A 27,247-nucleotide genomic window follows, 5' to 3' on the forward strand; every position below is an offset into this window, starting at 1 on the left:
TCTGTGTGTGCGTGTGTGTGTGCATGTGCTCACTGTGTGTGTGTGTTTGTGTGTACTGTGTGTGTGCATCGCCCCCCTCTCTGCAGGGGCTCTGTGTATGATCACTTTAACTTCTTCAGTGAGTGATTCTGGTGTCCACTCCACTCAGTAGCTCATCTCTGCTCTGCCTGTCTGCCTGCCTGCCTGCCTGCCTCCTTCCCTGCATCCCTCCCTGTCTCCCTGCTTGCCCCCCTCCCTGTCTCCCTGCCTGCCCCCCTCCCTGTCTCCCTGCCTGCCCCCCTCCCTGTCTCCCTGCCTAGCTCTGTGCATCCTTCATACATATATACATGTGATCCATATGCATGTTCCACACATCATTATTCATTTGGGCCCCTTGTTCAGTGGTTGGTATTCATGGGGTGCTGTAGCATAGATACAGATGGGAAACAGAAACAGGACTGTAAGTAATTCACTCAGTCTACTCTGTCCTGGGCTTCTGGAGAGCTTGTGTTATTGCCCTAAAGGCAATGTCTCAAGGAGTTGCAAAAAGGTGTTTATTAGGGCAATGACAATCCGTTTTGAAATTAGAGCTACTATAAAATGTGTACTCCAACACAGGTAATGTGTTTGTTTCTTTGTTGAGTAATGAGTGATGGGCCTACATGTGACAGCCCTGTACTGTGTAGACCTACACTATGTGAGTTTGTCTGCGTCTCCTCTACTGCGTATGCACGGATCCATGTTTTTGTAAGTGAATCTCAATCTTCGGATATGAATACACAGAATTATGTCATTTGCCTGCATGCATGTGTGTGTACTGTATGGGCCTCCTCATCAGTTTTAGCATGTGTACGTGACATGACAGGACTTCAGGCTAAAGTGGTGGCATTAGCGGAGCTTCTTCTGATTGGCTGTGGATGCACTGCGTTACACGTGTGCAGTAGCTCCGTAGAACTTGGGTCTGTCATTCCCCTGAGGAGGTCGTGTTAAGTTCTGCTCCCCCGTAACGGAGTGCGCCCGTCTTTTCATTACCGTCTCTTTTAAACGGCACAGCGGCGTAGCGACACGTGACAGTGATCAATTTGAATGTCATTATCGGAGGTGCATTCAGGGGCATCCTTCATTCTCTCTACTCCCTGACGCCGTGCCTGTGGTAATTGAATCAAGGGAACGGGGCGGCATTCTAGAGACTCCTGGTCAAGAAAACAAAAAGTCTATTAACATCTCCCAATGAGATTGTATTTACATGGGAGGCTGAGGGAACCTATGCCATTTACAAAGTCATTTACTGCCGTGATGATGAGAGGATATATAAATGGGAATATGTTGTTGGTTTTCTCAAAGGAAATAGTCAATACGGTGGAAGAAATGTGGTACATCCTCAGGCGACCTGTGAATGACAAGGCGTGTTGTTTAATTTAGTTGTATGATGTATTATTGAGTACAAGAAAGTACAAGAAATATTCAAAATACACATTTCATTTTTGCTGCCCTTTTAACATAAACAGTCTGATGGCTACAGTATCTGTTACTATTTAGTGAATGTGTTTGTGTATGGAATACTTATCGAGCCCGTAGCTCTCCTAGGCCATCTACAGTGGGGCAAAAAAGTAGTTAGTTAGCCACCAATTGTGCAGGTTCTCCCACTTAAAAAGACACTTCAACTATGACAGACAAGATGAGAAAAAAATCCAGAAAATCACATTGTAGGATTTTTAATTAATTTATTTGCAAATTATGGTGGAAAATAAGTATTTGGTCAATAACAAAAGTTTATCTAAATACTTTGTTATATACCCTTTGTTGGCAATGACAGAGGTCAAACATTTTCTGTAAGTCTTAACAAGGTTTTCACACACTGGTATTTTGGTCCATTCCTCCATGCAGATCTCCTCTAGAGCAGTGATGTTTTGGGGCTATTGCTGGGCAATACGGACTTTCAACTCCCTCCAAAGATTTTCTATGGGGTTGAGATCTGGAGACGGGCTAGGCCACTCCAGGACCTTGAAATGCTTCTTACGAAGCCACTCTTTTGATGCCCGGGCGGTTTGTTTGGGATCATTGTCATCTTCAATGCCCTTGCTGATGGAAGGAGGTTTTCACTCAAAATCTCACAATACATGGCCCCATTCATTCTTTCCTTTACACGGATCAGTTGTCCTGGTCCCTTTGCAGAAAAACAGCCCCAAAGCATGATGTTTCCACCCCCATGCTTCACAGTTGGTATGGTGTTCTTTGGATGCAACTCAGCAAATCCTCCAAACACGACGAGTTGAGTTTTTACCAAAAAGTTATATTTTGGTTTCATCTGACCATATAACATTCTCCCAATCTTCTTCTGGATCATCCAAATGCTCTCTAGCAAACTTCAGACGGGCCTGGACATGTACTGGCTTAAGCAGGGGGACACGTCTGGCACTGCAGGATTTGAATCCCTGGCGGCGTAGTGTGTTACTGATGGTAGGCTTTGTTACTTTGGTCCCAGCTCTCTGCAGGTCATTCACTAGGTCCCCCCGTATGGTTCTGGGATTTTTGCTCACTGTTCTTGTGATCATTTTGACCCCACGGGGTGAGATCTTGCGTGGAGCCTCAGATTGAGGGAGATTATCAGTGGTCTTGTATGTCTTCCATTTCATAATATTTGCTCCCACAGTTGATTTCTTCAAACCAAGCTGCTTACCTATTGCAGATTCAGTCTTCCCAGCCTGGTGCAGGTCTACAATTTTGTTTCTGGTGTCCTTTGACAGCACTTTGGTCTTGGCCATAGTGGAGTTTGGTGTGTGACTGTTTGAAGTTCTGGACAGGTGTCTTTTATTCTGATAACAAGTTCAAACAGGTGCCATTAATACAGGTAATGAGTGGAGGACAGAGGAGCCTCTTAAAGAATAAGTTACAGGTCTGTGAGAGCCAGACATCTTGCTTGTTTGTAGGTGACCAAATACTTATTTTCCACCATAATTTGCAAATAAATTCATTAAAAATCCTACAATGTGATTTTCTGGATTTTTTTCCCTAATTTTGTCTGTCATAGTTGAAGTGTACCTATAATGAAAATTACAGGCCTCTCTCATCTTTTTAACTGGGAGAACTTGCACAATTGGTGGCTGACTAAATACTTTTTTGCCCCACTGTATATCATAGTATTTAGGGGTTCTAGCAGGTCTGGACCAGGTCTCTCTTTAGAAAGGGATTTTATCTCAATGAGACTTACCTGGCTCAGAACAGACTAGCCCTTGAATGTACACAGAGACCTAACACTAACATTAATAATATGCATGACAATCTCTCCTGGCTCAAAGTGGAGGAGAGATTGACTTCATCACTACTTGTTCTTATGAGAGGTGTTGACATGTTGAATGAACCGAGCTGTCTGTTTGAACTACTGGCGCACAGTGCACCCATGCATACCCCACAAGACATGCCACAAGAGGTCTCTTCACAGTCCCCAAGTCCACAACAGATTATAGGAGGTGCACAGTACTACATGGAACACTATTCCACTTCAGATAACTGATGGAAGCAGTAAAACTAGATTAAAAACAGATAAAAATACACCTTATGGAACAACGGGGACTATAGGCACAGACACATGCATACACACACACGATAACATACAATAACATACGTAGATATGTGGTAGCAGTGAAGTTGGGGCCCGAGGGCACACAGTGTTGTGAAATTGGTGAATGTATTGTAATGTTTATAAAATTGTATAACTGCCTTAATTTAGCTGGACCCCAGGAAAGAGTAGGTGCTGCCTTAACAGAAAGTAATACACCCCAGGAAGAATAGCTACTGCCTTGGCAGAAAGTAATGGGGATCCATAATAAATATAAATACAAATAAATGAAGGGAAATAATGTTAAATAAAGATGTATTCGGTAATTATTAGGCCGACTTGGAAATCTCAACCCCTCTCTGCAATTTGTCTTGATTAAATGGGGTCTCCATCTGCGAGTGTCTATCTCTTGTTCATGTCTTTTTTCATTAGCTTTATAGTTAATTTACCCCTCCCTCCAACACTGGTACCTCTACATCCTTCCCAAGACATACAACTAAACATACAAAATGATTGGTTCCTTCTCTCTCTACCACCCCCCCATTCCTGCATTCTCTTTCAGGAATGTGATAAAAGGAAAGTAGTATAGTCAACCAATACCCCCCCCCCCCCTTTAGACCCTGTCTGCAGTATATGTTCTGTAACAAGTGCTTTACCTCAACCCGATTCTAATTTCGACTGTCGCTCCCGCCCTGTACTGTCGGTATCAGGGAACACACACGCATTAGGATTCAGTGTGGATGGTGTGGTGTGACCTGGCCTCTCTGGCTCTCCTCTCCAGTGTAGCGTAGAGACCGCTATCTCACACCTCAGCAACGCATAACTGGAGAGGCCTGGAGTCACTCTGAGAGAAGACAGGAGAGAGATGGAGAGAGAGATGGAGTGTGTGAGAAATGGAGAGAGCTTGTTGGAGGGTAAAGAGAGGTATATTGAGAGCATGATGGAGCGAGGGGACTGAATGAGAAAGAGCCAGAGAGAGGGACTGATAAGAGAGTTAAAAGGATAGTAGGAGTGTAGGTGTAGGGAGAGCGGTATGGAGAGAGGTAAGGGAGAGAGGTATTGAGAGCGCTAGCTGGCGGTGCAGCATTAGCAGGGAAAGCCTCTCCTCTGGAGGAGGATAAGAGATGGCTCTGGCCACTGATGTGGAAGGGTTCTGATTGGCTGAGCCGGATCCCCCATGCCACATGCATGGTGAGCACTGAGCTGAACCACAGTACTGTGCTTATAGAGGAGTGTGGAGGAGAGTCTGGAGTTTAGACCTTAGTATACAGCACTGTGCTTCTGGGGGAGAGTCTGGAGTTTAGACCTTAGTATACAGCACTGTGCTCTGGAGGAGAGTCTGGAGTTTAGACCTTAGTATACAGCACTGTGCTTCTGGGGGAGAGTCTGGAGTTTAGACCTTAGTATACAGCACTGTGCTCTGGAGGAGAGTCTGGAGTTTAGACCTTAGTATACAGCACTGTGCTTCTGGGGGAGAGTCTGGAGTTTAGACCTTAGTATACAGCACTGTGCTTCTGGAGGAGAGTCTGGAGTTTAGACCTTAGTATACAGCACTGTGCTTCTGGAGGAGAGTCTGGAGTTTAGACCTTAGTATACAGCACTGTGCTCTGGAGGAGAGTCTGGAGTTTAGACCTTAGTATACAGCACTGTGCTTCTGGGGGAGAGTCTGGAGTTTAGACCTTAGTATACAGCACTGTGCTTCTGGAGGAGAGTCTGGAGTTTAGACCTTAGTATACAGCACTGTGCTTCTGGAGGAGAGTCTGGAGTTTAGACCTTAGTATACAGCACTGTGCTCTGGAGGAGAGTCTGGAGTTTAGACCTTAGTATACAGCACTGTGCTTCTGGAGGAGAGTCTGGAGTTTAGACCTTAGCATACAGCACTGTGCTTCTGGGGGAGAGTCTGGAGTTTAGACCTTAGCATACAGCACTGTGCTCTGGAGGAGAGTCTGGAGTTTAGACCTTAGTATACAGCACTGTGCTCTGGAGGAGAGTCTGGAGTTTAGACCTTAGTATACAGCACTGTGCTTCTGGAGGAGAGTCTGGAGTTTAGACCTTAGTATACAGCACTGTGCTTCTGGAGGAGAGAGTCTGGAGTTTAGACCTTAGCATACAGCACTGTGCTTCTGGAGGAGAGTCTGGAGTTCAGACCTTAGTATACAGCACTGTGCTTCTGGAGGAGAGTCTGGAGTTTAGACCTTAGTATACAGCACTGTGCTCTGGAGGAGAGTCTGGAGTTTAGACCTTAGTATACAGCACTGTGCTTCTGGAGGAGAGTCTGGAGTTTAGACCTTAGTATACAGCACTGTGCTTCTGGAGGATAGTCTGGAGTTTAGACCTTAGTATACAGCACTGTGCTTCTGGAGGAGAGAGTCTGGAGTTTAGACCTTAATATACAGCACTGTGCTTCTGGAGGATAGTCTGGAGTTTAGACCTTAGTATACAGCACTGTGCTTCTGGAGGAGAGTCTGGAGTTTAGACCTTAGTATACAGCACTGTGCTCTGGAGGAGAGTCTGGAGTTTAGACCTTAGTATACAGCACTGTGCTTCTGGAGGAGAGTCTGGAGTTTAGACCTTAGTATACAGCACTGTGCTTCTGGAGGATAGTCTGGAGTTTAGACCTTAGTATACAGCACTGTGCTTCTGGAGGAGAGAGTCTGGAGTTTAGACCTTAATATACAGCACTGTGCTTCTGGAGGATAGTCTGGAGTTTAGACCTTAGTATACAGCACTGTGCTTCTGGAGGAGAGAGTCTGGAGTTTAGACCTTAGCATACAGCACTGTGCTTCTGGGGGAGAGTCTGGAGTTTAGACCTTAATATACAGCACTGTGCTTCTGGGGGAGAGTCTGGAGTTTAGACCTTAGTATACAGCACTGTGCTTCTGGAGGAGAGTCTGGAGTTTAGACCTTAGTATACAGCACTGTGCTTCTGGAGGAGAGTCTGGAGTTTAGACCTTAGCATACAGCACTGTGCTCTGGAGGAGAGTCTGGAGTTTAGACCTTAGTATACAGCACTGTGCTCTGGAGGAGAGTCTGGAGTTTAGACCTTAGTATACAGCACTGTGCTTCTGGGGGAGAGTCTGGAGTTTAGACCTTAGTATACAGCACTGTGCTCTGGAGGAGAGTCTGGAGTTTAGACCTTAATATACAGCACTGTGCTTCTGGAGGAGAGTCTGGAGTTTAGACCTTAGCATACAGCACTGTGCTTCTGGAGGAGAGTCTGGAGTTTAGACCTTAGTATACAGCACTGTGCTCTGGAGGAGAGTCTGGAGTTTAGACCTTAGTATACAGCACTGTGCTCTGGAGGAGAGTCTGGAGTTTAGACCTTAGTATACAGCACTGTGCTCTGGAGGAGAGTCTGGAGTTTAGACCTTAGTATACAGCACTGTACTTCTGGAGGAGAGTCTGGAGTTTAGACCTTAGTATACAGCACTGTACTTCTGGAGGAGAGTCTGGAGTTTAGACCTTAGCATACAGCACTGTGCTTCTGGAGGAGAGTCTGGAGTTTAGACCTTAGCATACAGCACTGTGCTTCTGGAGGAGAGTCTGGAGTTTAGACCTTAGCATACAGCACTGTGCTTCTGGAGGAGAGTCTGGAGTTTAGACCTTAGTATACAGCACTGTGCTTCTGGAGGAGAGTCTGGAGTTTAGACCTTAGCATACAGCACTGTGCTTCTGGAGGAGAGTCTGGAGTTTAGACCTTAGCATACAGCACTGTGCTTCTGGAGGAGAGTCTGGAGTTTAGACCTTAGTATACAGCACTGTGCTCTGGAGGAGAGTCTGGAGTTTAGACCTTAGTATACAGCACTGTGCTCTGGAGGAGAGTCTGGAGTTTAGACCTTAGTATACAGCACTGTGCTTCTGGGGGAGAGTCTGGAGTTTAGACCTTAGTATACAGCACTGTGCTCTGGAGGAGAGTCTGGAGTTTAGACCTTAATATACAGCACTGTGCTCTGGAGGAGAGTCTGGAGTTTAGACCTTAGTATACAGCACTGTGCTTCTGGAGGAGAGTCTGGAGTTTAGACCTTAATATACAGCACTGTGCTTCTGGAGGAGAGTCTGGAGTTTAGACCTTAGCATACAGCACTGTGCTTCTGGAGGAGAGTCTGGAGTTTAGACCTTAGTATACAGCACCGTGCTTCTGGGGGAGAGTCTGGAGTTTAGACCTTAGTATACAGCACTGTGCTCTGGAGGAGAGTCTGGAGTTTAGACCTTAGTATACAGCACTGTGCTTCTGGAGGAGAGTCTGGAGTTTAGACCTTAGTATACAGCACTGTGCTCTGGAGGAGAGTCTGGAGTTTAGACCTTAGTATACAGCACTGTGCTCTGGAGGAGAGTCTGGAGTTTAGACCTTAGTATACAGCACTGTGCTTCTGGGGGAGAGTCTGGAGTTTCGACCTTAGTATACAGCACTGTGCTTCTGGAGGATAGTCTGGAGTTTAGACCTTAGTATACAGCACTGTGCTTCTGGAGGATAGTCTGGAGTTTAGACCTTAGTATACAGCACTGTGCTTCTGGAGGATAGTCTGGAGTTTAGACCTTAGTATACAGCACTGTGCTTCTGGAGGAGAGTCTGCTGCTGGTGTTGCAGTGCTGCACTGAGGAATAAACTGTTGTGCAGTGGTACTGTCACTCCTCTATAAGCACAGCTCAGTTTAGACCTCAGTGCAACACCAGACTAAGACCGCTGTGAGAGACTACAGCTTAGACCTCAGTGCAACACCAGACTAAGACCATTGTGAGAGACTACAGGTTAGACCTTAGTGCAGAGCTGTGGTGTGTGTATGGTGTGGGCAGGCCTGTCAGGTTAGTGATATGGACCGATACGTCTCTCCCCTTTCTGATACAACCTAGTATCGATACTATCACCCCCTTTAAAGATAACCACGGCTTGCACATGCAGCTCCCCAACTGAACTACAGTAAGGTTAAACACACGCCTGATCCACATAGGCCCAGCTAGCTAATCGCCCAAGGAGTCAAAGATGTGTTTCTTACTGAGTTGACTGAGAGGTGAGGCAGGGAGTATAATTTGTTCCTTTTGAAGATCTGGGCCCTGGTCTGAAGTTGAGTCTTATCGTAGATCAACCCCCTGTGTATCTTCCTTCTTCTCACATGTGATGTTAAGAGGTGAATGTTGGAAGAGGACACTAGGTCGATTCAGAAACTTGCAAATGCTGCAGGGAGAAAGAACTTTCTGAGAAATATGGCCTTTCCCGTGTGCGTGCGTGCTGGTGTGCGTGCTGGTGTGCGTGCTGGTGTCGTACATGTTGTTAGTTGTGATGTGGGTGGTTATAGCTTTCTCTGCCCTTTTGGCTGAGCTCCAAAAACATTTTTCTTCCACTTCGGCTTTCCAGAGCCGTCACCCTGAGATTACGGAGAAGAAGGAGGTTATTGTGAACAATGTTCTGGGGATGAGGTCGGATAAACTAAGAAATGGGAATTCCAAGGGTGATGGAATGAGTGTGTTTATAGATTTCCCCTGGAGCCCTGGATTCATAAAGCACACACACATATATATATATATATATATATATATATATATATATATATATATATATATATATATATATATATATATATATATATATATATACACATTGTTATTAGATATAAGCATTCACTTGTTTTTTATTTTAATATAAAAAAATACAAATACATGTTCTATTGTCACATACAGAAAGGAGTCACACCTTGACTTTTTCCACATTCTGTTGTGTTACAGCCTGAATTTAAAACGTATTCAATTGAGATTTTGTGTCACTGATCTACACACAATACCCCATAATGTCAAAGTGGAATTTTGTTTGTTGAACATTCACAAAAAATGAACACCTGAAACATCTTGACTCAATAAGTATTCAACCCCTTTGTTATGGCAAAAGCCTAAATACTGTAAGTTCAGGAGTGAAAATGTGCTTAATAAATTGCAAAATAAGTTGCATGGACTCATTCCGCGTGTCACGCCCTGGTCGAAGTATTTTGTGTTTGTCTTCATTTATTTGGTCAGGCCAGGGTGTGGCATGGGTATTTGTATGTGGTGTGTTTGTATTGGGATCATAGCTTAGTGGAGTGTTCTAGTTAAGTCTATGGCTGTCTGAAGTGGTTCTCAATCAGAGGCAGGTGTTTATCGTTGTCTCTGATTGGGAACCATATTTAGGCAGCCATATTCTTTGAGTGTTTTGTGGGTGATTGTCCTTGGTGTCCTTGTTCTGTGTTTATTTACACCAGTATAGGCTGTTTCGGTTTTCGTTACGTTCTTTGTTTTGTAGTATTTGTAATTGATTTGTGTTTTACGTTTGTTTATTAAACATGGATCGCAATCTACACGCCGCATTTTGGTCCGACTCTCCTTCCCACCTAGAAAGCCGTAACAGAATCACCCACCACAACAGGACCAAGCGGCATGTCAACAGGCAGGAGCAGCAGGAGAAGCAACAGCGGCAGAAGGATATACGAAATAAGGATTTCTGGACTTGGGAGGAAATCCTAAACGGAGAAGGACCCTGGGCAAAGCCTGGAGAATATCACGCACTAGGCCTCCTGTGCACCTCCCTAGCATTGCACATCCTGTGCCAGCCCTGCTCTCAAGATCTCCAGTACGCCTTCGGTCTAGCCCATCCTGTGCCACCTCCACCCACCAGTCCTCCGGTGGCAGCTCCCCGCACCAGGCTTCCTGTGCGTGTCCTCGGCCCAATACCACCAGTGCCAGCACCACGCATCAGGCCTACAGTGAGCCTCGCCTCTCCAGCGCTGCCAGAGTCTTCCTCCTCTCCTGCGCTGCCGGAGTCTCCCGCCTGTCCAGCGCTGCCAGAGCCTTCCTCCTCTCCTGCGCTGCCGGAGTCTCCCGCCTGTCCAGCGCTGCCAGAGCCTTCCTCCTCTCCTGCGCTGCCGGAGTCTCCCGCCTGTTTAGCGCTGTCAGAGCCTTCCTCCTCTCCTGCGCTGCCGGAGTTTCCCGCCTGTCCAGCACTGCCAGAGCCTTTCTCCTCTACAACGCTGCCGGAGTCTCCCGCCTGTCCAGCGCTGCCAGAGCCTTCCGCCTCTACAGCGCTGCCTGAGTCTCCTGCCTGTTCAGCGCAGCCAGAGCTGCCAGCCTGTATGGAGCAGTCAGAGCTGTCGGTCTGCATGGAGCAGCCAGAGCTGCCAGTATGCATGGAGCAGCTAGAGCTGTCAGTCTGCAAGGAGCTGTCAGTCTGCATGGAGCAGCCAGAGCTGCCGGTCTGCATGGAGCAGCCAGAGCTGTCAGTATGCATGGAGCAGCTAGAGCTGCCAGTCTGCAAGGAGCTGCCAGTCTGCAAGGAGCTGCCAGTCTGCAAGTAGCTGCCAGTCTGCAAGGAGCTGCCAGTCTGCAAGAAGCCGCCAGAGCTGCCAGTCTGCAAGAAGCCGCCAGAGCTGCCAGTCTGCAAGAAGCCGCCAGAGCTGCCAGTCTGCAAGAAGCCGCCAGAGCTGCCAGTCTGCAAGAAGCCGCCAGAGCTGCCAGTCTGCAAGAACCCGCCAGAGCCGCCAGTCTGCATGGAGCAGCCAGAGCCGCCAGTCTGCATGGAGCAGCCAGAGCCGCCAGTCTGCATGGAGCAGCCAGAGCCGCCAGTCAGCATGGAGCAGCCAGAGCCGCCAGTCAGCATGGAGCAGCCAGAGCCGCCAGTCAGCATGGAGCAGCCAGAGCTGCCGGTCTGCATGGAGCAGTCAGAGCTGCCGGTCTGCATGGAGCAGTCAGAGCTGTCGGTCTGCATGGAGCAGTCAGAGCTGTCAGTCTGCAAGGAGCTTTCAGTCTGCATGGAGCAGCCAGAGCTGCCGGTATGCATGGAGCAGCCAGAGCTGTCAGTATGCATAAAGCAGCTAGAGCTGCCAGTCTGCAAGGAGCTGCCAGTCTGCAAGGAGCTGCCAGTCTGCAAGGAGCTGCCAGTCTGCATGGAGCTGCCAGAGCTGCCATTCTGCAAGAAGCCGTCAGAGCTGCCAGTCTGCAAGAAGCCGTCAGAGCTGCCAGTCTGCAAGAAGCCGTCAGAGCTGCCAGTCTGCAAGAAGCCGCCAGAGCTGCCAGTCTGCATGGAGCAGCCAGAGCCGTCAGTCTGCATGGAGCAGCCAGATCCGCCAGTCAGCATGGAGCAGCCAGATCCGCCAGTCAGCATGGAGCAGCCAGATCCGCCAGTCAGCATGGAGCAGCCAGAGCCGCCAGTCAGCATTGAGCAGCCAGATCCGTCAGTCTGCCAGGATCCGCCAGTCAGCCAGACTCTTCCAGATCCGCCAGTCAGCCAGACTCTTCCAGATCCGCCAGTCAGCCAGACTCTTCCAGATCCGCCAGTCAGCCAGACTCTTCCAGATCCGCCAGTCAGCCAGACTCTTCCAGATCCGCCAGACTCTTCCAGATCCGCCAGTCAGCCAGACTCTTCCAGATCCGCCAGTTAGCCAGGATCTGCCAGAACCACCAGCCAGCCAGGATCTGCCAGATCCAACTACCTGCCTGAGCTTCCTCTCAGTGCCGAGCTTCCTCTCAGTCCCGAGCTGCCCCTCAGTCCCGAGCTGCACCTCAGTCCAGTGGGGTTCTGGGTGAGGACTACTAGTCCATGGTCGGCGGCGAGGGTGGACTATCCAAGGACGCGAGGAGGAGGGACTAAGACTTTGATAGAGTGGGGTCCACGTCCCGCGCCGGAGCCGCCAGCATGGACAGACGCCCACCCGGACCCTCCCCTATAGTTTTTGGTGTGCGTCCTGGAGTCTGCACCTTGGGGGGTTTGTCTTCATTTATTTGGTCAGGCCAGGGTGTCACATGGGCTTTTGTATGTGGTGTGTTTGTATTGGGTTTGTAGCTTAGTGGGGTGTTCTAGTTAAGTCTATGGCTGTCTGAAGTGGTTCTCAATCAGAGGCAGGTGTTTATCGTTGTCTCTGATTGGGAACCATATTTAGGCAGCCATATTCTTTGAGTGTTTCGTGGGTGATTGTCCTTGGTGTCCTGATGTCCTTGTTCTGTATTTATTTACACCAGTATAGGCTGTTTCGGTTTTCGTTATGTTCTTTGTTTTGTAGTGTTTGTAATTGATTCGTGTTTTACGTTTGTTTATTAAACTTGGATCGCAATCTACACGCCGCATTTTGGTCCGACTCTCCTTCCCACCTAGAAAGCCGTAACACCGCGTTAAAAACCATTGCGGTTACCCCCTCCTCGGGTCATTTTTCTATGATTACCCCATCTCTGTACCCCACACATGCAATTATTTGTAATGACCCTCAATCGAGGAGTGAATTTAAAGCACAGACCCGACCACCAGGGAGGTTTTTCAATGCCTCACAAAGAAGGGTACCGATTGGTAAATGGGTCAAAAAAAATAATTAAACTGTGAATATAATAATTTGAGCTTGGTGACATTATTAACTACACTTTGGATGGTGTATCAATACACACAGCCACTACAAAAATGCAGGTGTCTTTCCTAAATCAGCTGTTGGAGAGGAAGGGAATTGCTCAGGGATTTCACCATGAGGCCAATGGTGACTTTAAAATAGTTACGGAGTTTAATGGTTGTGATATGAGAAAACAACATCATTGTAGTTACTCCACAACACTAACCTAAATGACAGAGTGAAACAAAGGAAGCCTGTAGAGAATACAAATATTCCAAAACATGCTGTTTGCAACAAGGCACTAAAGTAATACTGCAAAAAAAGTGGCTAAGCAATTCTGCCCTCCCAAGCAAAAAGGCAGTAACTGCTCATTTGGTAGAAAATGAGTTAATGTAATTTTTCTTACAGTAAATACATGCTTAATCATGTGGACAAGTATCCTGCCTCTATTGTATTGTGTTTTAGAGAAAATGGGGGTCTTATTAGCAGTAACTGCAAAAAGTTACTGTAAAACCAAGGTAAAAAGCAGTAACTGAACTTACTGCCTTTGAGCTTGGTTTCAACCTGCCATTGGCTGCAGTTACGGCCTTTTACCTTATTATAATTTTTATTCATTTTATTCTGATAGTGATGCAATCGAATCTGTATGACACTGACTGACAGCTACACACACATACATTACTAATCTAGGATCATGGCACAGCATTCCCAGTGGGAAATGATGGTTGAACTTGCTCTGAAACGCCGACATCCAGACACTGGTAAGAATTAGCTAGCTAAGTAGATCTGAGATCAAAATTAATTGGCTAACTAGCAAGCTAAGCTAGCTAACTAGCTAGCAAGCATAGACTAACAATGCTACCTGCTCTCATAAGAGGAGATCTGCAATTGATACTAACTTCAATATATTAGACATAAAATGAATTATATTCTGAAATTTCATCCGATGGTTTCTTTGAATCAGTACACCATACACACGATTTCTAGCCAGTGACAGCCACCTAGCTAAAACTGATGCACCCCTACCAAAACGTCAAAACCTACCTAGCTAGCATTAGCATGAAGCAATAGATTTGTGCTCCATGTTCCCATAAGAGATGATCAGTAGTTTACACTAGATTTAATCTATCATTCCTAGAATGAATATAATCCCTATAGTTGTATTCTGACATTCTATGGGTTATTTGAATCCGTAACGTTATACCACATACACGATCTCTAGCCAGCTGATGGTCAGTTGGACGTGCAGCCCATACTGAATTGTCAAAATCCATGCACACTCGTTATCCGGATGAGCGCACACACAGCACTGCTAGCTCATTAATAATGTATCTACTCACATGTTCAGGGTTTCTGGTTTTCTTATATATTCCAGTATTGTGTGACTGTCCCGGTCAGGAAAGTTAAAATCACAAATTGTATCCATCACCTTTGTTGGTGGCATGCAAGTATGTAATTAGTACAACAAGCTTTGACATGCCAAACGTGTGCTCAATGTGTCTGCTTCAGTGCTATCATTACATGAATGTGGAAAAAACAGTTTTGCATGACTTCCACCAATCCCTGTGGTCTAGATGATTAGTGTTTATGTGGATCAAAGTTGCCATGTGAGTGTGTATGTCACACCCTGACCATAGTTTGCTTTGTATGTTTCTATGTTTTGTTTGGGGCAGGTGTTAGTCATTGTCTCTGATTGGGAACCATATTTAGGTAGCTTGTTTGGTGTTGGGTTTTGTGGGTGATTGTCTCCTGTGTCAGTGTTTGTACCACACGGGACTGGTTTCGGGTTTTCACTTTGTTGTTTTGGTTAGGTGTTCATGTTCAGTTTTCTAATTAAAAAACCATGGACAACTACCGCGCTGCATTTTGTTCTGCCTCTCCTTCGACGGAAGAACCCCGTTACAGTGTATTAGGACAGTACAACAACGTCAATACTAGGTTTTATTGCTGTCAATGTTCATCCATGCAATTTTTTGTATTTGTAAATAAAGATGACAATTTAAGAGCCTTTTTGGTAGCAGGTATGAAATTAATAGATTAACTGAGTTATGACAGTGAAAATTATTAAAATAATGTTTGCACAAGATAAAATCAGCATTGATTATATCCTATCTTATAGAATAACTGAAAAGGATTATGATCATGTCTGCATACCATGAAGTGTCAGTATTCAATATTATCATCCATGACAGAATAGAATTATTAGGATGCATGGTCCTGATTATTTGCTCACTTTATTTCAGCTGAGTTTGATTCACACATTCCAACAAAGATTCCTGATCTACCCCCTTTAACTAAATCACAGTGTCAACACTATTTGAAGAGATAGAGAACCAGTGGGTAGTCTCTGACTCCTTAGACATCAGTCTATCAGATGAGGAATCAATTGCCAATGATGATGATGATGATGATAATGAAGATTATCATCCACCTTCAGAGTTGAATGTTCCAGCACAAGTGGCACAACTCCAGAGCACCTATCAAACAAGAAATCCAAGATTCCACCTATGAGTAAGCTCTGTGGTCCCAAATGCAAGAGGCAATGTACTCAGAAGATTTCAGAGGGTAGGCAAAAGACAATATGGGGAACGTATTGGGAGATGAAGTACAAGGAGAAGAGGACATGGATCTTCCACACGGTGGCACAGCAATCTCAGAAAAATGTCACTGTTTGCGCTGACAGTCGACGCAGCAGGTTGTTTCTGTACCACCTTCCAAACCAGAGTTGTTCTGCACAACAGGTGTGCAAAGGATTTTTTCTGACAACATTACCACCCCAAAAATGACAGGCTGATTGTCACGATGATGGGCAAGTCAATCACCACCAAACTGATTCCACAAAAGGATCAGAATAAAGCTTCAGCGAGCAAATTGAACATGAATCCAATCCTGCAACACATTGAGTCCTTCCGTCCCCAAATCAGCCACTACAGAGGAGAGCATGTCCCACATCACCTCTGCCTCCCTAGTGACGTCAATATTCGGTTCATGCATAATGACTGCAAGGAGAATAACAAAGATGGCAGCTGCGGTTATGAAACCTATCGCAAGGCGGTAAAGGGAAGGAACATCAGCTTTGTGAAGCTTGGAGATGAGGAGTGCGAGCTCTGTTTGGTGCAGGGTCATCATCTGAAGATGGAGCACAGGGAGAATGAGGCCATGGAAACCCAAGCCTGCCAAGACAACAGCCAAGCAGCACCTGAATTCACCATCACCAACCCTGACTGCATGCAATGTAAGAAATATGAGGAACATAAGAAGCCATTACCAGGCTGATGCACAGAAAGATTGGCCTGAGGACTGGTCTGTGAGGAGCGTTGATATGCAAAAAGTCATCATGCTCCCTTGCATGCCAGGTGTGAAAACAGCATTGTTCACAAGAAGAATCGTTGCCTATCGCGAGACATTCGCCACCATTGGAAAGAAGTCTCAAAATAAGAAGCAAACAATCTCAGTGGTATGGCATGAAGGAACAGCTGTTCGGAAGGCAGAGGAAATTACTTCATCTTACGTAACAGCACCAGAGAGGGATGGAGATGTCAAGCATGCAGTGTATTGGGTGGATAACTGCACTTCTCGAAACAAAAACTGTTGCCTCCTAACATCACTAGTAAGTGTTGTCAATGCTGATGCAACTTTGATGGAGGACATCACCAAGTCCTTCGAGCCAGGACACACCTTCATGAGTGCAGACAGTTTCCACCATGGCATGGAACAGGAAATGAAATCTCGACCTGGAGGTGTGGTGTACGACTTCCGGGACTTCCTCCATGTGGTCGCCTCTTCCAATGCAGGCAAGGTGGCGGTGGACAAAATGAAAAAGGAAAACATCCTGGCATGGAAAGCTGGCCATTCCATCGTCAAGCTGAAGAAGGCAGCAGCACCACAGCTGGCAGAGATGGCTGAGATCCAGTTGAGGTGTGGATCCAGGAGCCTCTTCTACAAAGTATCCAATGAAGAAAAGAACTTCACAGAGCTTGACTTCATCATGAAGAAAGTCACTCTAGAGACACCCTCGTACACAGGATAGAGGGATAGAAGAGTCCAAGAAGATGGACATAATCACCAAGATGTGTTCTCTGATGCCTGCAAATCGAAGGCAGTTCTGGAATGACTTGACTGTGAACAGCATTGCTGAGGATGAGGAGTGATATGGAAGAGCACTGAAAAAGTTTTACTTAAAAATTAATTGTAACTATATTGAGCATTTTATCAATTGTAGTTAAATGTAATCTATGTCCTCTTATGAATATGAATGTAAATATGTAAATATGTTTAAAATGTATTCTTAAGACTGATATTTATTTATTCATTCAAAAGTGTCATTTGAAAAAATACAAATAAAATGTTTTTATTAGTAATCTCATGCTCATAATTTGTATTGACCTACGTCATACTTCAATCATGTTCCATCATTATATATTACAAGACAGGTAATCATTGTATGTAATTCAAACAATTGAAGTGCTGCCTTTCACATTTATTCTCATAACAAGACATGGGCTACATAGAGAACCTACATCTCTGTGTAAATGCAACTGGTATCTCAGTGGAAGAGACACAAAGGATGCAGTTTCAACTCTGTTACACTGTCAGTAATTCTGTTCTTGTATTAATATAATAAATTAGAAGTATAGTAAACTAAGGAAGGAAGGAAAAAGCCAGTAACTGCCGTTTAAGGTTCAAAGATTATTTCAGAGGTCAGGGTCAACATAAATAAAAAAAATTACCCATAGTAAGGCAACAGATCATTACATCTCCAATCATCTCCCCAGAAATCATTTGTCTGGACAATTAAAAAACTTTGAAGTCATTTTTCTCAGTACCACTCTATAAGCAGTTACTGCCTTTTTTGCCTGGGAGGGCATAATTAACATAAATAAATACAAAGGGTTATGTTTGGGGCACACTGAGTACCACTCTTCATATTTTCAAGCATGGTGGTGGCTGCATCATGTTATGGGTATGCTTGTTATCGGCAAGGACTAGGGAGTTTCGTAGGATAAAAAGAAACGGAATACAACTATATGAACAGGCAAAATCTTTCCAACAGACATTGGGAGACCTTTCAACAGGACAATAACCTAAAACACAAGGCCAAATATACACTGGAGATGCTTACCAAGATGACATTGAATGTTCTTGTGTGGCCTAGTTACAGTTTTGTAAATTGGCTGTCTAGCAATGATCAACAGTAAACTTGACAGAGTATGAAGAATGTTAAAAAGAATAATGGACAAATATTGTACAATCCAGGTATGCAACACTCTTAGAGTCTTACTCAAAAATACTTGTAAAAGGTGCTAATAGAAAGTATTGAATCAGAGGTGTGAATACTTATGTAAATGAGATATTCCTGTATTTCATTTTTAATACATTTGCAAAAAAAATCTAAAAACACGTTTTCAGTTTGTCATTATGGGATATTGTGTGTAGATCTTTGAACAATACACCACCAGTCAAATGTTTTAGAACACCTACTCATTCAAGCATTTTTCTTTATATTTACTATTTTATACATTGAAGAATAATAGTGAAGACATCAAAACTATGGAATAACACATATGGATTCATGTCGTAACCAAAAAAGTGTTAAACTAATGAAAATATATTTTATATTTGAGATTCTTCAAAGTAGCCACCCTTTGCCTTGATGAAATCTTTGCACACTCTTGGCATTCTCTCAACCAGCCTCACCTGGAATGCTTTTCCAACAGTCTTGAAGTTCCCACAAATGGTGGGCAGTTGTTGGCTGCTTTTCCTTCACTCTGCTGCCTGACTCATCCCAAACCATCACAATTGGGTTGAGGTCTGGGAATTGTGGAGGACAGGTCATCTGATGCAGCACTCCATCACTCTCCTTCCTGGTAAAATAGCTCTTTCACTGCCTGGAGGTGTTTGGGTCATTGTCCTGTTGAAAAAAAATGATAGTCCCACTAAACCCAAAACAGATGGGATGGCATATCGCTGCAGAATGCTGTGGTAGCCATGCTGGTGATGTGGGTCTTGAATTCTAAATAAATCACAGACAGTGTCACCAGAAAAGCACCCCCACACCATAACACCTCCTCCATGCTTTATGGTGGGAACCACACATGCTGGGTTCATCCTTTCACCCACACCGCGTCTCACAAAGATACGGCGGTTGGAACCAAAAAAATCTCCAGACAAAAGGACACATTTCCACCGCTTTCATGTCCATTGCTCATGTTTCTTGGCCCAAGCAAGTCTCTTCTTATTATTGTTGTCCTTTAGTAGTGTTTTCTTTGCAGCAAATCAACCATTAAGGCCTGATCCTCTGAACAGTTGATGTTGAGATGTGTCTGTTACTTGAACTCTGTGAAGCATTTATTTGGGCTGCAATTTCTGAGGCTAGTAACTCTAATGAACTTATCCTCTGCAGCAGAGGTAACTCTGGGTCTTCCATTCCTGTGGCGGTCCTCATGAGAGCCAGTTTCATTATAGCGCTTGATGGTTTTTGTGACTGCACTTTCATAGATGTTGAAATTTTCCGTATTGACTGACCTTCATGTCTTAAAATAATGATGGACTGTCATTTCGCTTTGCTAATTTGAGCTGTAAAATACTTGGTCTTTTACCAAATAGGGCTATCTTCTGTATACCCCCTACCTTGTCACAACACAACTGATTGGCTCAAATGCATTAAGGAAAGAAATTCCACAAATTGCATTTTAAGAAGGCACGCCTGTTAATTGAAATGCATTCCAGGTGACTACCTCATGAAACTGGTTGAGAGAATACCAAGAATGTGCAAAGCTGTCATCAAGGCAAAGGGTGGCTATTTGTTTAACAATTTTTTGGTTACTACATGATTCCATATGTGTTATTTCATAGTTTTGATGTCTTCATTATTATTCTACAATGTAGAAAATAGTAAAAATAAAGAAAAGCCCTTGAATGAGTAGGTGTTCTAAAACGTTTGACCGGTAGTTATACATATATTTAATCCATTTCAGATTCAGGCTGTAACACCACAAAATATGGATTAAGTCAAGGGGTATGAATACTTTCGGAAGCCACAGTGAAATATGTTGTTTTACAGGGTCAGCCATTCCAATACGGCACCCGTGGAGCATATTAGGGTTAAGTGCCTATCTCAAGGGCACATCAACAGATTTGTCACCTTGCCTGCTCAGGTATTCAAACCAGCGACCTTTCAGATACTGGCCCAATACTCTAACTGCTAGGCTACCTCATTTACCTGCCACCTCCCTCTATGTTTTAAAGGAGAGGGGGAATCCCACTCCTCACACATTTTTTTGTTCATTGGATAGGACCATGGGAGAGAGGAGAGATAGAGAGTGTTTGTTTTACCTTTATTTAACTAGGCAAGTCAGTTAAGAACACATTCTTATTTTCCATGACAGCCTAGGAACAGTGGGTTAACTGCCTGTTCAGGGGCAGAATGCCAGTTTTCTACCTTGTCAGCTGGGGGATTTGAACTTGCAACCTTTTGGTTACTCGACCAACGCTCTAACCACTAGGCTACCCTGCCGCCCTGGTGTGTACTGAAATAGCAGTGGGCCGGATTCCAACCCATGCGTCTGCAGGCAGGGGCTTAGACCCCTAGACCACACTAGGCCACAGCATTGACTAGTTCAAAAGACATGGTACTATAAATGCATTATCAAACAAATCCATTAAATTAAGTGGGGTAAAACAGGCTGCATGAAAACAATTTATCATAAGACCGCTGTCTTCACACCAGCTGTCCACAAAGAACCATCCATCACTCAAACCAAAACACCAGAAAAATCCTAAGTAGCACTTCGATAACACAACTTTTTCATTTCATAACCTAACGAGGAAAAAGATAATCTCCTGCCTGTGTGTCTGCGGCTGTGCACGGCGGCGTTTCGGTTTCCATAGTGATGGCGGGGAGGCTAATCCGCCAAGCTGAGTTGAGCAGCGAGCGGCGGGCTGAATGGCGAGCGCCGTGGCTGAAGTGCTCAGTGTTAGCAGCGCCTCCTAAAAGCGTCTCTCACAGCCTTTAGTCTTCATTACCTCCACATCCCCTTTTGATTGGTTGCGTTTATCCTGAGTACCCCCGGGTTTGGGAAAGCTACCAGAACACTTACTGGCTCTCGCTCTCCTGTCGTCATGGCAACGTGGGCACACAGCACAGAATAATTCCGTTTGGCCACAGAGGAGGGGGTATTTGATCCCGGTTTCTTTAACCCCTTGACTTGTGCTGTTTCCTGAACAGGTTGACCTGGGTCTGTGTCAGTGTGGCTTAGCTGTCATTGTCTGGTAGTTGAATGGTGGTTCTTTAGAAACACTCCTGGCTTTTGTAGGTTTAATGATGATTTAAATGTGAGAAGGTAATTAGTAGTGCCAGCTGCTTTTCTTGTATTTTATTGGCTTGTGAATATTAATCTGTCAAATTAAGTTTTATTTTGTGTGTTTTGGATGTGCATTGGTTTGGACAACTTTTTGGATAGAGTTTCAGTGGTTTGGAATTGGAAAAGGAGTTGGGGGTCCTAAGACATAAGCCCTTCTACTTGTGCCAGTGTGCCATGCAGCACCCACAGAGGACCCAAATTGCTTATCTGGCCCTGAACCAGACTCTGGTTTGAATGGGCGCGACGAGGCAGGGAGGACGAGGCAGGGAGGACGAGGCAGGGAGGACGAGGCAGGGAGGACGAGGCAGGGAGGATGAGGCAGGACCCTGGACCACTTTCCATCATGCATTGCTCTAAGATGGGGTCCAGACTTAACACCCCATCGGTTTTGAAAGCCAGCATCTCTTGTGTGTTTTTTAGGGGGTAAAACAAGTGCAGCGAACGGAGGAAAGATAGGATGAGGAAATATAGGAGGAGGAAAGATAGGATGAGGAAATATAGGAGGAGGAAAGATTGGAGGAGGAAAGATAGGATGAGGAAAGATTGGAGAAGGAAAGATAGGAGGAGGAATGATAGGATGAGGAAATATAGGAGGAGGAATGATAGGATGAGGAAATATAGGGGGAATGATAGGATGAGGAAATATAGGAGGAGGAATGATAGGATGAGGAAAGATTGGAGAAGGAATGATAGGATGAGGAAATATAGGATGAGGAAAGATAGGATGAGGAAATATAGGATGAGGAAAGATAGGATGAGGAAAGATAGGATGAGGAAAGATAGGATGAGGAAATATAGGATGAGGAAAGATAGGATGAGGAAATATAGGATGAGGAAAGATAGGATGAGGAAAGATAGGAGGAGGAAATATAGGAGGAGGAAAGGGTGAGAAAGAAGAGGGATGAGGTTGATTATTGTTGAGCCAGCCTCTTCCAGGCCAGGTGTTCATTTCTATTTGGACCATGTTATTTAGCCCCAAGTACTGTAGTCTGACACACACAGAGAAAACTACAATGAACATATCCGCACATACACAGGAGAGTCTAGTTTTTATTTTACCCTTATTTTACCGTGGATAAATCATTTCATAGCACATCAAAGACAGAAATGTCTGAGAACACATTCTCATTTACAGAAATGACCTGGGGAATAGTTACAAGGGGAGAGGAGGGGGGGATGAATGAGGCAATTGTGAATTGGGGATTATTAGGTCACCGTGATGGTATGAGGGCCAGATTGGGAATTTAGATAATAATAGTAAGCAGTACATGTAGCATAGTGGAAGGTGAATGTTTGGCCCTGTGTATGTAGAGCTGAAGACAAAGTGTCAGCGAGTCTGTGGTGAACTGCTAAAGAGGGCACAGTGCTGAGTAAAGCCTGGTGTCCTGCCAAGGTGCCTCTTTATCTCCAAGCAGCTGCTGCACGGAAGTGCATTGATTGCTGTTTTTTCACCAGGGTATCTCTCTCTCGCACTCTCTTTCTCTTTCTTTCTCTGTCTATGTGTCTTGAAGGCCTAACACATTATCTTGCATTTATGTGTGTGCATGTGTGAAGCCTATGAGCCATAGAGCAAAGAGAGATGGATCAAATGCTACAGACCATCGACCAACCTCATCTCCCTATCTTTCCTCTACCCATCATTCCTTCCCCTATCTTTCCTCTACACATCATTCCTCTCCTATCTTTCCTCCCCTATCTTTCCTCCCCGTATCTTTCCTCCCCCTATCTTTCCTCCCCCTATCTTTCCTCCCCCTATCTTTCCCCCTATCTTTCCTACCCTATCATTCCTCCCCCTATCTTTCCTCCCCTATCTTTCCTCCCCTATCTTTCCTCCCCATCTTTCCTCCCCTATCTTTCCCTATCTTTCCTCCCCTATCTTTCCTCCCCTATCATTCCTCTATCTTTCCTCCCCCTATCTTTCCTCCCCTATCATTCCTCCCTCTATCTTTCCTCCCCGTATCTTTCCCTCCCCTATCTTTCCTCCCGCTATCTTTCCTCCCCTATCTTTCCTCCCCCTATCTTTCCTCCCCCTATCATTCCTCCCCCTATTTTCCTCCCCCTATCTTTCCTCCCCCTATCTTTCCTCCCCGTATCTTTCCTCCCCTATCTTTCCTCCCCCTATCTTTCCTCCCGTATCTTTACTCTCCCCTATCTTTCCTCCCCCTATCATTCTTCCCCCATCATTCCTCCCCAAAACTTTCCTCCCCTATCAAACCTCCCCCATCATTCCTCCCCCTATAGTTCCTCCCCTATCATTCCTCCCCTATCTTACCCTATCATTCCTCCCCCCATAATTCCTCCCCTATCTTTCCTGCCCCTATCATTCCTCCCATATCATTCCTCCCCCTATCATCCCTCCCCTATCTTTCCTCCCTGTATCATTCCTCCCCCTATCTCTCCTCCCCTATCATTCCTGCCCCTATCATCCCTCCCCCATAATTCCTCCCCTATCTTTCCTGCCCCTATCATTCCTCCCATATCATTCCTCCCCCTATCATCCCTCCCCTATCTTTCCTCCCCGTATCATTCCTCCCCCCTATCTTACCTCCCTATCAATCCTCCCCATCATTCCTCCCCTATCTTTCCTGCCCCTATGATTCCTCCCATATCATTCCTCCCCCTATCATCCCTCCCCTATCTTTCCTCCACCTATCTTTCCTCCCCCTATCAAACCTCCCCCATCATTCCTCACCCTATTGTTCCTGCCCCTATCATTCCTCCCCTATCATTCCTCCCCTATTCCCTCCCCCTATCCTCCCCCTATCATTCCTCCCCCCATCATCCCTCCCCTATCTTTCCTCCCCTATTCCCCCATCATTCCTCACCCTATTGTTCCTGCCCCTATCATTCCTCCCCTATCATTCCTCCCCTATCATCCCTCCCCCTATCTTACCTCCCCTATCATCCCTCCCCTATCTTTCCTCCCCTATCATTCCTCCCCCTATCTTTCCTCCCCTATCTTTACTCCCCGTATCTTTCCTCCCCTATCTTTCCCCCCTATCATTCCTCCCCTATCTTTCCTCCCTATCTTTCCTCCCCCATCATTCCTCCCCCATCATTCCTCCCCTATCTTTCCTCCCCCTATCTTTCCTCCCCGTATCTTTCCTCCCCCTATCTTTCCCCCCTATCTTTCCTCCCCGTATCTTTCCTCCCCCTATCTTTCCTGCCCCTATCATTTCCCATATCCTCCCCTATAATCCCTCCCCTATCTTTCCTCCCCCTATCATTCCTCCCATATCATTCCTCCCCTATAATCCCTCCCCATCATTCCTCCCCCATCCTCCCCCTATCTTTCCTCCCCTATCTTTCCTCCCCGTATCTTTCCTCCCCCTATCTTTCCCCCTATCTTTCCTCCCCGTATCTTTCCTCCCCTATCTTATCTTTATCATCCCTCCCCTATCTTTCCTCCCCCTCTTTCCCCTATCTTTCCTCCCACCTATCTTTCCTCCCCGTATCTTTCCTCCCCCTATCTTTCCTCCCCTATCTTTCCTTCCCCTATCATTCTTCCCCTATCTTTCCTCCCCGTATCTTTCCTCCCCCTATCTTTCCTCCCCCCTTTCTTTCCTCCCCGTATCTTTCCTCCCCTATCTTTCCTCCCCTATCATTCCTCCCCCTATCTTTCCTCCCCCTATCTTTCCTCCCGCTATCTTTCCTCCCCCTATCTTTCCTCCCCCTATCTTTCCTCCCCCTATCTTTCCTCCCGTATCTTTACTCCCCCTATCTTTCCTCCCCCTATCATTCTTCCCCCATCATTCCTCCCCCTATCTTTCCTCCCCCTATCAAACCTCCCCCATCATTCCTCCCCTATCGTTCCTGCCCCTATCATTCCTCCCCTATCATTCCTCCCCTATCATTCCTCCCCCTATCCTCCCCTATCATTCCTCCCCCCATAATTCCTCCCCTATCTTTCCTGCCCCTATCATTCCTCCCATATCATTCTTCCCCTATCATCCCTCCCCTATCTTTCCTCCCTGTATCATTCCTCCCCCTATCTCTCCTCCCCTATCATTCCTGCCCCTATCATCCCTCCCCCATAATTCCTCCCCCTATCTTTCCTGCCCCTATCATTCCTCTCATATCATTCCTCCCCCTATCATCCCTCCCCTATCTTTCCTCCCCGTATCATTCCTCCCCTATCTTACCTCCCCTATCATTCCTCCCCCATCATTCCTCCCCCTATCTTTCCTCCTATCATTCCCCCATATCATTCCTCCCCTTATCATCCCTCCCCTATCTTTCCTCCCCTATCTTTCCTCCGCCTATCAAACCTCTCCCATCATTCCTCACCCTATCGTTCCTGCCCATATCATTCCTCCCCTATCATTCCTCCCCTATCATCCCTCCCCTATCTTACCTCCCCCTATCATTCCTCCCCCATCATTCCTTATCTTTCCTGCCCCTTTCATTCCTCCCATATCATTCCTCCCCCCATCCCCCCTATCTTCCTCCCCTATCATTCCTCCCCTATCATTCCTCCCCCTATCTTTACTCCCTGTATCTTTCCTCCCCCTATCTTTCCTCCCCCTATCATTCCTCCCCCTATCTTTCCTCCCCCATCATTCCTCCCCCATCATTCCTCCCCTATCTTTCCTCCCCGTATCTTTCCTCCCCCTATCTTTCCCCCGTATCTTCCTCCCCCTATCTTTCCTCCCCTATCATTCCTCCCCCATCATTCCTTATCTTTCCTCCGCCTATCAAACCTCCCCCATCATTCCTCACCCTATCGTTCCTGCCCCTATCATTCCTCCCCTATCATTCCTCCCCCTATCATCCCTACCCCTATCTTACCTCCCCCTATCGTTCCTGCCCCTATCATTCCTCCCATATCAATCCTCCCCTATCATCCCTCCCCTATCTTTCCTCCCCCTCCCCCTATCTTTCCTCCCAATATTATTCCTGCCCCTATCATCCCTCCCCCTATCTTACCTCCCCCTATCATTCCTCCCCCTATCATTCCTCCCCTATCTTTCCTGCCCCTATCATTCCTCCCATATCATTCCTCCCCCTATAATCCCTCCCCTATCTTTCCTCCCCCTATCTTTCCTCCCCGTATCTTTCCTCCCCTATCTTTCCTCCCCTATCTTTCCTCCCCGTATCTTTACTCCCCCTATCTTTCCTCCCCCTATCATTCTTCCCCCATCATTCCTCCCCCTATCTTTCCTCCCCCTATCAAACCTCCCCCATCATTCCTCCCCTATCGTTCCTGCCCCTATCATTCCTCCCCTATCATTCCTCCCCCTATCATTCCTCCCCTATCTTACCTCCCCTATCATTCCTCCCCCATAATTCCTCCCCTATCTTTCCTGCCCCTATAATTCCTACCATATCATTCCTCCCCCTATCATCCCTCCCCTATCTTTCCTCCCTGTATCATTCCTCCCCCTATCTCTCCTCCCCTATCATTCCTGCCCCTATCATCCCTCCCCCATAATTCCTCCCCTATCTTTCCTGCCCCTATCATTCCTCCCATATCATTCCTCCCCCTATCATCCCTCCCCTATCTTTCCTCCCCTATCATTCCTCCCCCTATCTTACCTCCCCTATCATTCCTCCCCCATCATTCCTCCCCTATCTTTCCTGCCCCTATCATTCCTCCCATATCATTCCTCCCCTATCATCCCTCCCCTATCTTTCCTCCCCCTATCTTTCCTCCGCCTATCAAACCTCCCCCATCATTCCTCACCCTATCGTTCCTGCCCCTATCATTCCTCCCCTATCATTCCTCATTCCCTCCCCTATCTTACCTCCCCTATCATTCCTCCCCCATCATTCCTCCCCTATCTTTCCTGCCCCTTTCATTCCTCCCATATCATTCCTCCCCTATCATCCCTCCCCTATCTTTCCTCCCCTATCATTCCTCCCCCTATCTTTCCTCCCCCTATCTTTCCTCCCCCTATCTTTCCTTATCATTCCTCCCCCATCATTCCTCCCCCTATCTTTCCTCCGCCTATCAAACCTCCCCCATCATTCCTCACCCTATCGTTCCTGCCCCTATCATTCCTCCCCTATCATTC

Source organism: Oncorhynchus masou, chromosome 26 (assembly GCF_036934945.1).
Source record: "Oncorhynchus masou masou isolate Uvic2021 chromosome 26, UVic_Omas_1.1, whole genome shotgun sequence".
Classification (NCBI taxonomy): domain Eukaryota; kingdom Metazoa; phylum Chordata; class Actinopteri; order Salmoniformes; family Salmonidae; genus Oncorhynchus; species Oncorhynchus masou.